The sequence below is a fragment of the Triticum aestivum genome, chromosome 1D (genome assembly GCF_018294505.1).
Source record: "Triticum aestivum cultivar Chinese Spring chromosome 1D, IWGSC CS RefSeq v2.1, whole genome shotgun sequence".
Taxonomy (NCBI): Eukaryota; Viridiplantae; Streptophyta; class Magnoliopsida; order Poales; family Poaceae; genus Triticum; species Triticum aestivum.
The window spans coordinates 21,194,019-21,207,083 of NC_057796.1; the positions used below are offsets into that span (position 1 = coordinate 21,194,019).

General features: G+C 43.8%; 1 pseudogene; it reads left to right on the forward strand.

Moving 5' to 3' along the window:
* Positions 1–9,107: 9,107 nt before the first annotated feature.
* LOC123157201 (uncharacterized) lies at positions 9,108–11,571 on the forward strand (annotated as a pseudogene).
* Positions 11,572–13,065: the final 1,494 nt, after the last annotated feature.

Below are 13,065 nucleotides of genomic sequence, written 5' to 3' on the forward strand. Positions count from 1 at the left end.
GGTGCACCGTCCGGATGGCTTCTTCCTTCATCAGTGGAAGTACGCTCACGAGCTCCTGGAGCGCGCCGGGATGCTTAACTGCTCGCCCGCCGCTACGCCTGTTGATACGAAGGCCAAGCTTTCTGCCATGGATGGTTCTCCTGCTTCGGATGTTGCTTTCTTTCTGTCTATCGTTGGTGCTCTCCAGTACCTCACTCTGACTCGACCGGAGATCCAGTATGTCGTGCAGCAGGTGTGTCTTCATATGCATGCTCCTCGAGACGTTCATGGGGCTGCCGTCAAGCGGATTCTCCGCTATATCTGTGGCACTATGGATCTTGGCTTCACGCTTCACGCCTCCGCCGACACCGCCCTCACCGCCTACTCCGATGCAGATTGGGCGGGCTGCCCTGACACTCGTCGCTCCACTTCGGGCAATTGTGTCTATCTTGGACCCTCACTCATCTCGTGGTCGTCCAAGCGGCAGCCTACGGTCTCTCGTTCCAGTGCTGAGGCTGAGTATCGTGCGGTGGCCAACGCCGTCGCCGAGTGTTCGTGGCTTCGCCAGCTGCTTCAGGAGCTCTCTTTCCTTGTAGACCGTGCCATGGTGGTCTACTGCGACAAAGTTTCGGCGGTCTACCTCTCCACTAACCCGGTGCATCATCGACGGACCAAGCATATTGAGTTGGATATTCATTTTGTTCGGGAACAGGTGGCCCTTGGCCATATTCGTGTTTTACACGTCCCTACTTCCCAACAATTTGCCGATATCATGACCAAGGGCTTGCCTACAGCGTCATTTGAGGAGTTCCGGTCCAGTCTTTGCGTCAGCCGCGGTGCCGCTTCGACTGCGGGGGGTGTTGAGTATATGTGTTATGTGCATATTGTGTATTGGGCCCACCTCCTAGTTCCTTGTATAGTTGAGGTCCGTGGCCCATCTTTTTACATCATATATACGTGCCTATGCACGAAGAGCAATACATCGTGCAATCATAATCTCATACAACTACAATGTGGGTGCTCTTACACGATTACCTTTAAGCAAAGGAGCCTGAAAGGTGCTGGCTAAATGGAAAAAATAACCTTTTTGACTTCTTGGGGTTGCTGATGTTCACTTTGAAACAACCACAACCAAAAATAGATGCTGAACCATAAACCTGTATAGATCAACAATTAGGACTGGACGCTCGAGCGAGCTTTTCCGCTCGTCCCGAAACACGCTCCAGCTTGGCCCGACTCAGCTCGGCCCAACAAGAAAATAGGCCGAGCCGAGCTAACAAATTTAGGCCCGTTCGATGATTGAGCCGAGCCGGTTTCCACTCGGTCCAGCTCGGTGGCTCGTTTCGCAGCCCAATTAATTTTCTTTAGATAATTTTCAGGCCATTGCCTAGACATAGCAGCCTACACGAGCAGCCCACGCCCACTACAAAGCACCCGGACTCGCATGTGCCTCCCCTAGTGAGCGAATGCAGCCGCCGCTGCTTAGGGTTTGTGCCTTGCCGCGCTGCCGCTGTCCAGCCAGTGCCACCACCCGACGCCGTCCAACTCGCCGCGCATGATGTTGGATGGCTCGCCGTCGACACCGACGGGGTACGTGCCTGTTCGCTTCTGCGCCGGACGCCGCCGTTCGTCGCTCCCGGGATTCCTCGTTGAGCATGCCACTGTCCGCGGCAAAAGCAGATATGACCTCCAGTCCATGCCCTTCTCTCCCGATGATGACCCCGGCAGCTGGCCAAGCCACTAGAAGTAGGCTCGTTCACCAATCGAGCCGAGCCAGCTCGCTCATGAGCGAGCCAAAGCCTAGCTCGGATCAATCTCGGCTCGGCTCGGCTCGTGTCCAGCCCTATCAACAATATATCTTAATTTAAACGATTGTAGAAATGTCAATTCATCATTCACACTGGTCAACGTATAGTAAAAAAATGGTTCTTCCGATTTGATTTTGATGATCACGTATTTAGTTTAATTATGCACAACATTATATGTAGTCACCAGGTGGTGCCACAACTAGTATCTTTGATCGAAGGTGCACGATGATTTCGCTTGCTTCAAGGTGAGGCAGACTATATCACATATGTTTTTGCTTCAGATTGCTGCTTGCTCATTCTTTTACCGATGTTGTTGGCTTCAATAAGAGCCATGAGACTCTGCATATGCTCCGCTTACAAACTGAAACACCACCTCCCCGACCAAGTGTGAGTTTGTGACCCGGAACATCCATTATGTGAATTAGGACTAGCTTCTAGTGGAGCTGGATCTGTAGTGAGTAGGTCCAAGAAGTCAAGACTTGTCTATGTTATTTTGTACTTACTCAAATTTCTAATGTCTCCCACTTCTAAGATATGCCCTCATTCAACTGCTGGTGCAACTTATATTGTCGAACATTTTCGCTCTCTCGTGGACTTGTCCATATTGTACGTGAATATCGTACACCTATGTTTTAGTTCCGATAATTGCTTCTACTACATTAGGAAGCTAGTTATTTATAGACATGGTGTGAGCGCGGACTTCATTACTTGACCAATGTTCACGTGTCTACTTTTCTTTTCTCCTTTATAGTGCAGCCATAGCTATCAAGGAACTAACATCTCTAAGACACATCTGATATATCAAGCCTTGACCTCGTCTTTGTGATGAAAAAAGGGTTCATGGTCTTAGAAAACTAGAATGTTCACCCTTTCTATTGCCTGCATGTAATCCTCTTTCTACTTTACAAGCTTGTTTTTTGTACGATATTTCAGTACACCCTGGGTGCTCTTACATGCTTTCAACAACCTAGCCTGAATGGTGTTGGCTAATATGTAAAAAATGACTTTGTGATCGAACTAATAACCACAAACTTCTTAAGGTTTATTAATTTTCATCTTCGAACACCCAGAAATAAATAGCCATCAAATCAAACATGTGTATATATCAACAAATATTCTGAATCCAAATTTTGTACAAATACCAATCCATATAGATACAAATTTAGTTCCTTTGATTTGATTCTGAATACCGCTTACTCCATTATTATTGACAATATTATATGTAGTAACCACATGTCTCTGCACAAGACTTGGGAGACACCCCCTGACAAGTTAATCAGGTGGAGCTGAAGATGTATTCTTTTCTAATCATATTCACCCTTATCTTTAATAGATGACCCGTTGCACCATTGGTGCAAAGACCAACTGCACCTCAGAAGTTAAGTGAATTATTTGAAATATAAAATGAAAATTAAGTGAACTATTTGAGGGGACCAAATGTAGCCATCAGTGGTAAGACCAACTATAGCTAAGAAGCAAAGCAACCAATACGAGCGAAATTTCGGTGAACTGTTCGAAGGATATTCCTCACGAATGGTCTGCAAGTCATTATGGCCGGATTAAGTTTTCATCTGCCATGTATATTTACCACCAACAGATAATTTGCACATATCCTTCTTTGGCCGACACGGACAACCCAACAACCGGGTTAATGGAAAAGCCGACCGCCACTCGCATGCTACATGATGGTGAGCCATCGGAACCGTGGACTCCTACTCAGAACAACTGAGGCATCTACCATACGACAGATAACAACGTCCAAATACTGGGCAGACATCCGAAAGCACGGCAACGGCGGTCAAGGGGATGCAATGGCAAGAGGCCGTGGTACAACCCGGAAGCCACCAGGCATGAACGAAACAACCCGGTAGGATGCGACCGACGTGCATGCCGAGCAGAGTGCTCGCGCATGCCCGATGTGCTTTGGGTGTGAGCCCGGATTTCCAGCTTTGATGTGGTCGGACTGGGTTTATTGGGATGTATTCCTGGACTTTCCAAACCAACTTTATGAAGTCGTCGATACCGATGAGGCAAGCATACAATCTACTCTGCCTCCATTAGTTCATTGTTTTACGTACTAAGATGGCCATGAAATCTTAATAGAGAGGGGATAGTTAGAACAAGCCACCACCACTCTGTTAGTCGCACAACATAATGGTAGCTGGTGCCAAACATACATTACACCCTCAATACTCAATAGGCTGCTCTTGTTGTTGGTTTAGCCGTGAAGGTGCGCCCGAGTATACAGATGGATTGGAGCGTAAGGGTGCCTAATATATGTTTAAGAAAGCAACATACATACCGAGACGACCAGTTAGCTAGCTCCTACGGCCAAAACTCGAGCGGGCAGGAAACAAAACAATAGCAGAGAAACAGACGACCAACCACGCCACCAGCGACTAACGTGACCCATGAAACACACGGCAACCTTAAACCGAACGGTCGAGGAAGTACGGAAGGTCTACAAACCGAGGTGACTAGATCAACCAGGTAGGCCTAGCAGCATCCAAAACAGGAGTGAATCCGGGTGGATTGCTCCTGACTAACCGATAAGCCAGCCGGTCCCGTGGCTACGAAACCGCAGTGTTCTTCTCTACGACCATCTTCAGCAAAGAAAGCCACGTGTAGCCCAGGAAAACAATCATTTCACCAATCTTATTGGTTGTGTTTTGTTTTTTTTTCCCTTCTGCCTTGTAGTCTATGCAAAGCCAGCGTACCTGATCAGTCAGCAAGTGCTTGTTATGTTCATCGCCTCCTAATCGACGCATGATACGGGTAGGACCTGTTTGAATGATGGCCCCATGTATATCCAACACTATTCCCCCGGAGAAATGTAGCTTTCACCGTGTGGCGTTGTTTTCAAGGAGTACTATGGAAGATGTAACGCCCAACAATTGATGCGCATTAAACACAGAAATGGAAGCACGTTCCAACATCAAACTTAAAAAAAATGGAACAATAAAAATACAAAGAAATACAAACAACTGGAAATATACCGGCTATTGAAATATGAGATGGGCTTTAGGCCCATCTCACAACTTCAGAAAAAATCTCCCATGTATGTGTCATGACAAGGGATGGTGGGAAGTTTAGTCCCACCTTGCTAGTTGAGAAGGAGTTGGGCCTCCTTATATTGGAGCTTGAGAAGAGAAGTGGTTCCCGCGCGCTCCTCCTCCGCCGCCCGCCTCGACACGGGAATGAGCCGAGCCAAGTTCATTTCGACGCGACGCGGGTTGCGGGGAGAGACTATGCGACTGCTCGCCTCGTATTGTCTGTTTCCTCTACATCGTTTGTGTCTTCTTCATCGCCATCATGTCCACCAAGGCCGAGAAGGCTGCAGCCGAGTAGAAGGATGTCGGCGGCTTCTGCCTGGCCTACTGAAGGGTATAACTCGTTTATCCCGCTCCTATTGATTTCTGTTTTAGCCATGGTAGTGTTATACATAGATGTGTCTGCTATTAGCGTAGTATGTTCTTGCATGATCGAATATCAGCATGTGTTTATTTCTGTCAATGCCATGCTAGTAGTTTATTCTTGGATTAAACTAATCGAAAACCGCCTATTTACTTAATACCGGCTACCTGTCAAAACAACAGACACGGCAATATAACATGCAGAAATAACTTTTTTCTTTTGGCGGAAAAACTTTCAATCTATTCATCACCAAAGTCACACATGTATTTTTTCTTTTTGTGGGAAAATTTGCAATCTATTCATCATCAATCATGACAGTACAAAGAACATCAGAAATAATAAAAACTGCATCCAGATACGTAGGTCACCTAGCGACAACTACAAGCACTGGAGTGAGCCGAAGGTATAGCGCCGTCATCACCCCTCCCTCGCTGGAGCCGGGCAAAACTTGTTGTAGCAGACAGTCGGAAAGTCGTCGTACTAAACAGACATAAAGGACATCTAAAAACGAAGAAGGAGTCCTCATGCCGGCAAGGACCAGATCCATCGCGCCGCCATGCATGGCCTAAGGCATAGGGACGAGGTAGACCTACGATGCCGCCGGGAGGAGGCAAGAAACCCTAGTCTCCCTTGGCCATGCAGATACACAGGCGAACCGAAAGTTTTCCTGGAGAACTACTATAAACACAAGCATGGAAGAGCAGCGGATTTTTGACTCTGGGAGCATATGCTCTAGTGAACAGTAAAATCAAAATAAATAGTGAATAAATTTAAAAATTCTAAACTTTTTTTTGCATATGTTCATATTAGTGCAGCAAGTGTTCTTAACAATTTGCATGCCATATGGGATAGCAGTGCTTCGTCGGTGAAAAACTAAAATTAAGTGTATCATATGGAGGTAACATTTGGCGTTCGACTTATTTTTCTTGCACATGTCAAAAGGCTCAAGTTTTTCCACTTGAAATTTGCATGTACCATTTGGATGTGAAAATGAACACATCTTTTTTTTTACATTTGTAAAATCCATTTTTGGCATGCAGAAGCATGTGCTTCCTAGAGCAATAATGGATTTCGATGGGAAAAGGCTTTTACAAATGCATTCCATTCGCATCGCGTATCTCCACCGCCCAAACTAACCCATGATGCATGTGACAAAGCGGATAATAGGCCCGCCAGGATTCAGGGTAGTCATCTCGGTAGTAGGTAATAGGTGGACTTGTTGCTACATTCACTTTATCTCTTCATCCAAGGAATTAATTCCCCAGATTATCACTCCGGTCTACGTTTCTACAACTAATTCAAATGCCACAAAATTAAAATACCCTGTTGTTTAAATTTATCTTAAAAATGTTCTTTAAAAAAATTCAAAGTGAACAAAACTTTGTAAAATTGGTATCTAAACTTTGCCATGAAAAACAGAAGAACTTTTTAAAAACCGTACCATAGCTCGCAACTTTTGAATCTTTAACGTCAAAACTCAAAGAAATTTATGTTTTTATTTGGTTTTTTCAAAAGTCCTTTTGATTTTATTGCAAATTTCAGACACATCCTTCGTGAAGTTCTTAATAAGTTTATATTTGTAATAAAGTCGGGACAAGACCTTCATAAAGATTGCATGCGTGTGATTTTTTTGGCGCTTTTACTACATAATCAGTGGTGCCGGGGATGGCCTGCCACCTGAACGCAAGCCTGGGAGGAAAAAGGGCATTTCCTAACGGGCGTCTTAAGCGCCCGTTTCTTCAATCCGGCAAACCGGCGCACACCCTGCTCCGCCTGGGGTTGGCCCATTTTTCGTTTTTTTACATTATTCAAACAGCCAAAAACGTGCGTACATGCGATTCGATCGCCTCACCTCATGTTCCACTCCTAAACACAATAGCCCACCAGCCCACCTAATAACTCGTGGCTACCTTTTCTTTTTCAACTCTTTTTGTTTTGTGCATCAACTTGCAACCTCGAAAAGATCACTAGTTTTACTTTTTCTTTCGGTTTCCTATGGCCGGTTTCTACTCGATTTTTTCCTTTCAGTCTTTTGGCCGGTTTTTATTTGTGAACTTTTTCTAGAAATCCGTGAACTTTTTTCGAAATTAATGAACCTTATTCAATACCCACGAACTTCCGGTCCATTTTTTAGAAAATCCATGAACTTTCTGCAGATTCGTGATTTTTTTTTGGAAATCGATGAACTTTTTTCAAGATTGATGATCTCTTTTTTTATAATCCATGATTTTTTTTAAGATTTTGTCAACTTTTTGAAAAATCAATGAACTTTTTTTGAGAACCGATGATTTTTTTTCAATTTTCATGAACTTTTTTGAATTAGTGAACTTTTTTAATACATGAAATTTTTCCTAATTCACGATTATTTTTTAAATCTGTGGACTTTTGAAATTTGTTCACGTTTTTTGTCAAAAGAAATTACGTTTTCTAATTTTCTCAAATAAGTAAAACAATTAACTAGCAATGAACGTGCAATAAATACCGTGGCTACATTTATTCGTACTTATAAACGGCCAGGCAATAATATTTCACAAGAGCCCAGTTGGTGTAGTGTTCAGCAAACAACATATTGGGGGTGAGTGCATGAGTACGATTCTCCAGCAGCACCATGTTTTCTTTTGTTTTCTGTTTTTACGCGTGTTTGCACTGATGTGTGTTCATGGGCCGGCCCACTCGCATCGCCTTCGGGTGGGAGGGAGCGCCGGTTAGGAGGGGAGCTCCTAATCCGCGCTTTCAGCGCCGGTTAGGAGAACTGGCGCCCGCAGCGCTCGTAGCTGGGCTGTATCTGCAATCGGCCCATACTAGTTCATTGGACGCTATAAAAAATAACCATCAGACCAAGCTCCCTTTGACGAACAATAACGGGAACGAGCTCTATTTGACCTTCTTCTAGTACAGCATTAAGATATTGTATTATATACCGTATATAAATTATATGAAAAAAACGTAAACTTTGAAAAGAAATTCAAGAAACTTTTTAAAACTACGAATTTTTGAAACAATTCAAAATATAAAGGATTCGTACAAATTGAAAACAAATCATGAAATTTTGAAATATGTTCACAAATTTGAAGAAAGTTCATCGAATCTGAAAAAAGTTCATTGAATTTGAAAAAAGGTTCATCTAGATTGAAATTAGTTCACCAAATTTGAAAAAAAAGTTCATGCAATTAAAAAAAGTTCATCCAAATTGAAAATTCGGTGAACTGTTTTCAATTTTATGATTTTGAGAAAAAGTTCAGATATCAATAAAGTTTGGAAAAAAGTTCATCAAATTTGGTTCAAATTTGAAAACATGGAAAAAGTTCGTTGATGTTGAAAAAAAGTTCATCGATTATGAAAAAAAATCACGAATTTGAAAATAAGTTCATCAAATTTGAAAAAGTTCATCAAATTTGAAAATAAATCATTTAATTTTACAAAAGTTCATCAATATAGAGAAAAAGGTTCCCGAATTTGAAAAAAACGCATAAAAAGGATAAGAAAAAAAAGAACCGAACTGACGTATACGGAATATAACAGACAAAAGCGAAGTTACATCCACATGGGGTGCGGCGACCTGGTGTTTAGGGCGTAGCCTTCGCAACAAGGGAGTCAGAGTTCGTAACAGGGAAAAGGGTGTAGGCATGCATGGGACCAAGCAAGACAATGAATCTATAGGCATGTGGGTTGCGCATGGCTGACACTATAACGGGCCTAACTGATTAGACTGCATGTTCTCCACATCTTGTTCCCCTCTGATCTCTATTCCATACCGCCGCCACATTTCTTGCCCTCGCATGTGTCCTCACGTCGCGGAAAATTAGCACTAGTTTCGTTGAATCAGCGTCAATCTCACACCGTTTTCTCTTCCGCGTAGGTCTTATGTGTTCCTTGTGAGTTGGAAGTTGTGAAAGGAGAGGAACAATGACGGAGTTTGTGGTCAAGCCGCTGGTATCCATATTGACGAACAAGGCATCCAGCTTCCTTAAGGACCAGTACAAGGTGATGGACGGCATGGAGAAGCACCAGCAGATCCTGGAGCGCGACCTGACAACAGTCTTGCACATCATTGAAGATGCGGAGAAAAAGCTTGCTGACGCAAAGTGGGTGTCTGGCTCGAAGCACTCAAGAAGGTAGCCTGGGAACGATGTCTTCGACGAGCTCAAGTACAAGGTACTCCGGCGTGACGCCAGGAAGAAGGGGCATTACAAGATGCTTGGGTTTGATATCGTAAGCCTCTACCCTGCCCACGACCCCATCGTATTTCGTTTCGGGATGGGCAAGAAACTGTGCAGAATTGTGCAAACCATTAAAGACCTTGTCACATAGAGGAATACCTTTGTATTCCAACAGATGTAGGAGGCACCACCATCTAAGCATGGGTGGATCTAGTGTGGGGGTCATGGGGGCCATTGCCCCCCTGCCCACACACACACATGACATAACTTTTTTACTAGTACATTTATATGTATATTCAGTACTTTAAGGTTGCAAACAACATTTGTCAGACCAATGAGATTAATCATGAATAGGCATTGCAGGAACTTCGGAAGGAAGTGGGAAGACATACCTTATTGTGTTGGATGATGTATGGAATGAAGATGTTGATATGTGGGAAAAACTCAAGACATGCGTGAAGCACGATGCTAAGGGAATTGCAATACTGACGACCACTCGTAATGCACAAGTGGCTCAAATTATGAAGAAGTGAACTAGTGACAACCATAATTTCGGAAATCTAGATAAAGTATTCCTAAAAGAAATATTTGAGAAAAGAGCATTCAATCAGAAAAAGCCAAACGAAGTTGAGCTAAGTGACATGGTTGAAAAGATTCTGGATAGATGTGGGGGCTCCCCTTTAGCTGCGAGACTTTACCAATACACAAACTCAGCTATCATGACTTGCCATCACACTTGAAACAATGCTATGCTTTTTGTGCAGTATTTAATCCATCTATGGATAATTCATGATTACATACCATTGGTGGAAGGTGACAATCTTGAAAATGTAGGGAGAGAAATTTTTAACGAGCTAACTTGGTGGTCCGTTCTAGAACAGTATGCAATATACATGATCTTATGCATGACATTTCCTAACCTTTTATGGAAGAAGATTGTTTTACACTAGTTGATATACGTGATCAAAAGGACTTGTTGTCACGAGGCCCTACTTGGCAATTGTTCTCATCTATCTCCAATCAGAACTCTTTTGAATGATTATCTGAAGAAAAACTCTACATTTCTCTAGACAATGTTGTATGCAGATAAACATATCGATGGGTCAAAGCCACACTTGTCGAAGTACAATCATATCCAAGCACTTCAACACTTTTCATTGTGCAAGCATCCATGTGAAACAAGGCACTTACAACACCTGAGGTGTCTCAATATCTCACACAACACGTGGATCAAAGAGCTTCCCACGGAAATGAGCATACTGTATAATCTACAGACCCTTAACCTCCAGAACTCAGGAAAGTCTCTTCTCTATAGACATTAACATATTTTGTGGTGGGTTCTAGCCCTGGTTGCAGTACTATTGGAGAACTACAAGGCTTAAACCTTGGTGGTGAATTAGAACTATCTGGTCTTCAATATGTAACTCAAGCAGATGTTAAAGCACGCAGTCTTGGAAATGAAGAGAAACTCACACATTTATCTCTTAAATGGTGCAATGACAACAGTGAGGAACTGAACTAGCACAGGGATGTCACTGATCCTCTTAAAGTTCAGCTTGCGCTGGAGTTACTAATAATACACTCATGCAAAGGTACCAATTTCCCAGCATGGATAACAGGTCTTTCTTTTCTGGAGCATTTGACCGAGCTCCACCTAGATGGTTGTACAATTTGTGATGAATTTCCCCAATTTGATCAATTTAAGGCTCTCAAAGTTCTTGTTATGTTGCACAACCTGCAAAGCCTATGCAGTCACAATTCATCTTCATTAAAACACCTCAGGTTAGAAAAATTGGAGATTTTGAGAGATGGGTGGCTATAGAAGGGAAGAATAAACATCTCCTCTTCTTGAGAGAGTTCACTTGAAGAACTGCACAAAGCTAACAACTCTGCCTGAAGCACCAGAACTCACAGTTATCGTCATAGAGGAAGATAAGGCTCAACTTTCCATATCAATATTTGAATCCAGGCACATGTCTTGCTTGTCTGACTTATGGCTGGCTGACAGTGATACAGAAGCAACACCAGGACAGGAGCTTCATGAGGATCTTTAAGTATCCCTTTCAACACTAGTGTCTTATGGTCGCAGCTTTTTGTTCCGCTCAAGTCCATTGCAGCCAACAGTTGTGGTCTGGAAACGGTTTGGTGAGCTCGGGGAATTAACGATCGAATGTTCTGATACGCTCATCTACTGGCCTGAAGAGTTCTAAAGCTTGGTATCATTGAATGGTTTATACATTTATAGTTGCCGCAGGCTAGTAGGCCCCACAAAGGTGAAAGGATATATTGTACTCGAGGGAGGGATCAACTCCTGCCAAATCTGAAAGATCAAAAGATATATCAATGTGGAAGCTTGACAGAGCTTTTCGATCTTGTTAGCGCCGCCTCCCGCAGCGCCGCACTTCTTCTTCTTCCTCTCCTCTCACAACTCTCACTTGTGTTTCTCTCTTCTCTGAAGAACGCACACAAGGGAAAGAAGACTCAACACACACACGCACACATACACAAAGGAGAAAACCAGCCGCTGCTTTGCCAAGAGGCTCTCTCCTTAGTGAACGCACTGACTACATCTTTTGTGCTGCCCTCAGGGCCTTCTATCTCATTCCTCTGGTCACATAAATAATAGATACAAGACTCACGCACGCACGCCGGCCATCACACCCGGCCACCACGTCTCCACACTAGTTGCAAACCAACTAACTACATGCAGTAACCCATGATCTTATCTTCCTCTGGTCCAAAGACTAGTACGTGCATGAAGCTAACTACTAATAACTACTCCACGGCTCCACGCATGCAGCTAACACCCTCACAAACACACCAATTCTCTTGGCTCCAACGTACTGATCCATCCAGCCGGTCTTGCTTCAACCCCTCCACGCGCTTGCCGTATCACACGACCTTGCGGGCGCCCCGACCTTGCCGTGTCATCCGACTGAACCTGAACCAACCCATCATGCTCCAGCCTTGTCGCGTCTTGCCGACTCTCATGGCATCGCCGTATCACACGGCACAGTCGGCACCTCGTCACGCTCGCCACATCGCATGGCACCCGGCATCTCGCCTCCTCTGCGCATCATCGCTGAAACTTTGCCGGACTAGCTACTCTCTAAACTATGCTACATGCATAACGAAAGCAAACTAAAATGTTGATACAATAATATCAAGATTACCGCTAATAGTTCTTCCCCCTCTTCTCATGGGTATTGAAATTAGGTGGTGTGACCTTCTAGTGTCCATACTGGGGCAGGACGATAGAGAGTTGGAGAGTGTACAAGACCTTGGTACAGCAGCACCATCAGAACACTGCAGTGATCTTGCATCAAGAATTTGCTAGAGCAGTCATCTTCACCCAGAATAATCATTTGCCATGTCTGCATGCTTCAGTAATAGATGGCTGTAAGAAGCTTCGTTTCATGTTAGCACAGTTGGATGGACACCTAACTTTGTGTATTTGATGTTGCGATGGTCTGGAGTCACTGTATTGCTTGGGAGACCTGTCATTACAGGAAAAACTACATCTTGAGAGATGCAAACATCTGGTATCTGTACCAGCTAGTCGCGGGAATTATTCAGCCCTTCAGTACCTCATCATTCAGCACTGCCCAGCTATAAATATGATGCCACTTCATCGGTGTCTCCAATGACAGCTAGATAGCCTCGAGCACAAGGATATATCATATGCTTGTTCGAGCTATCCTGAT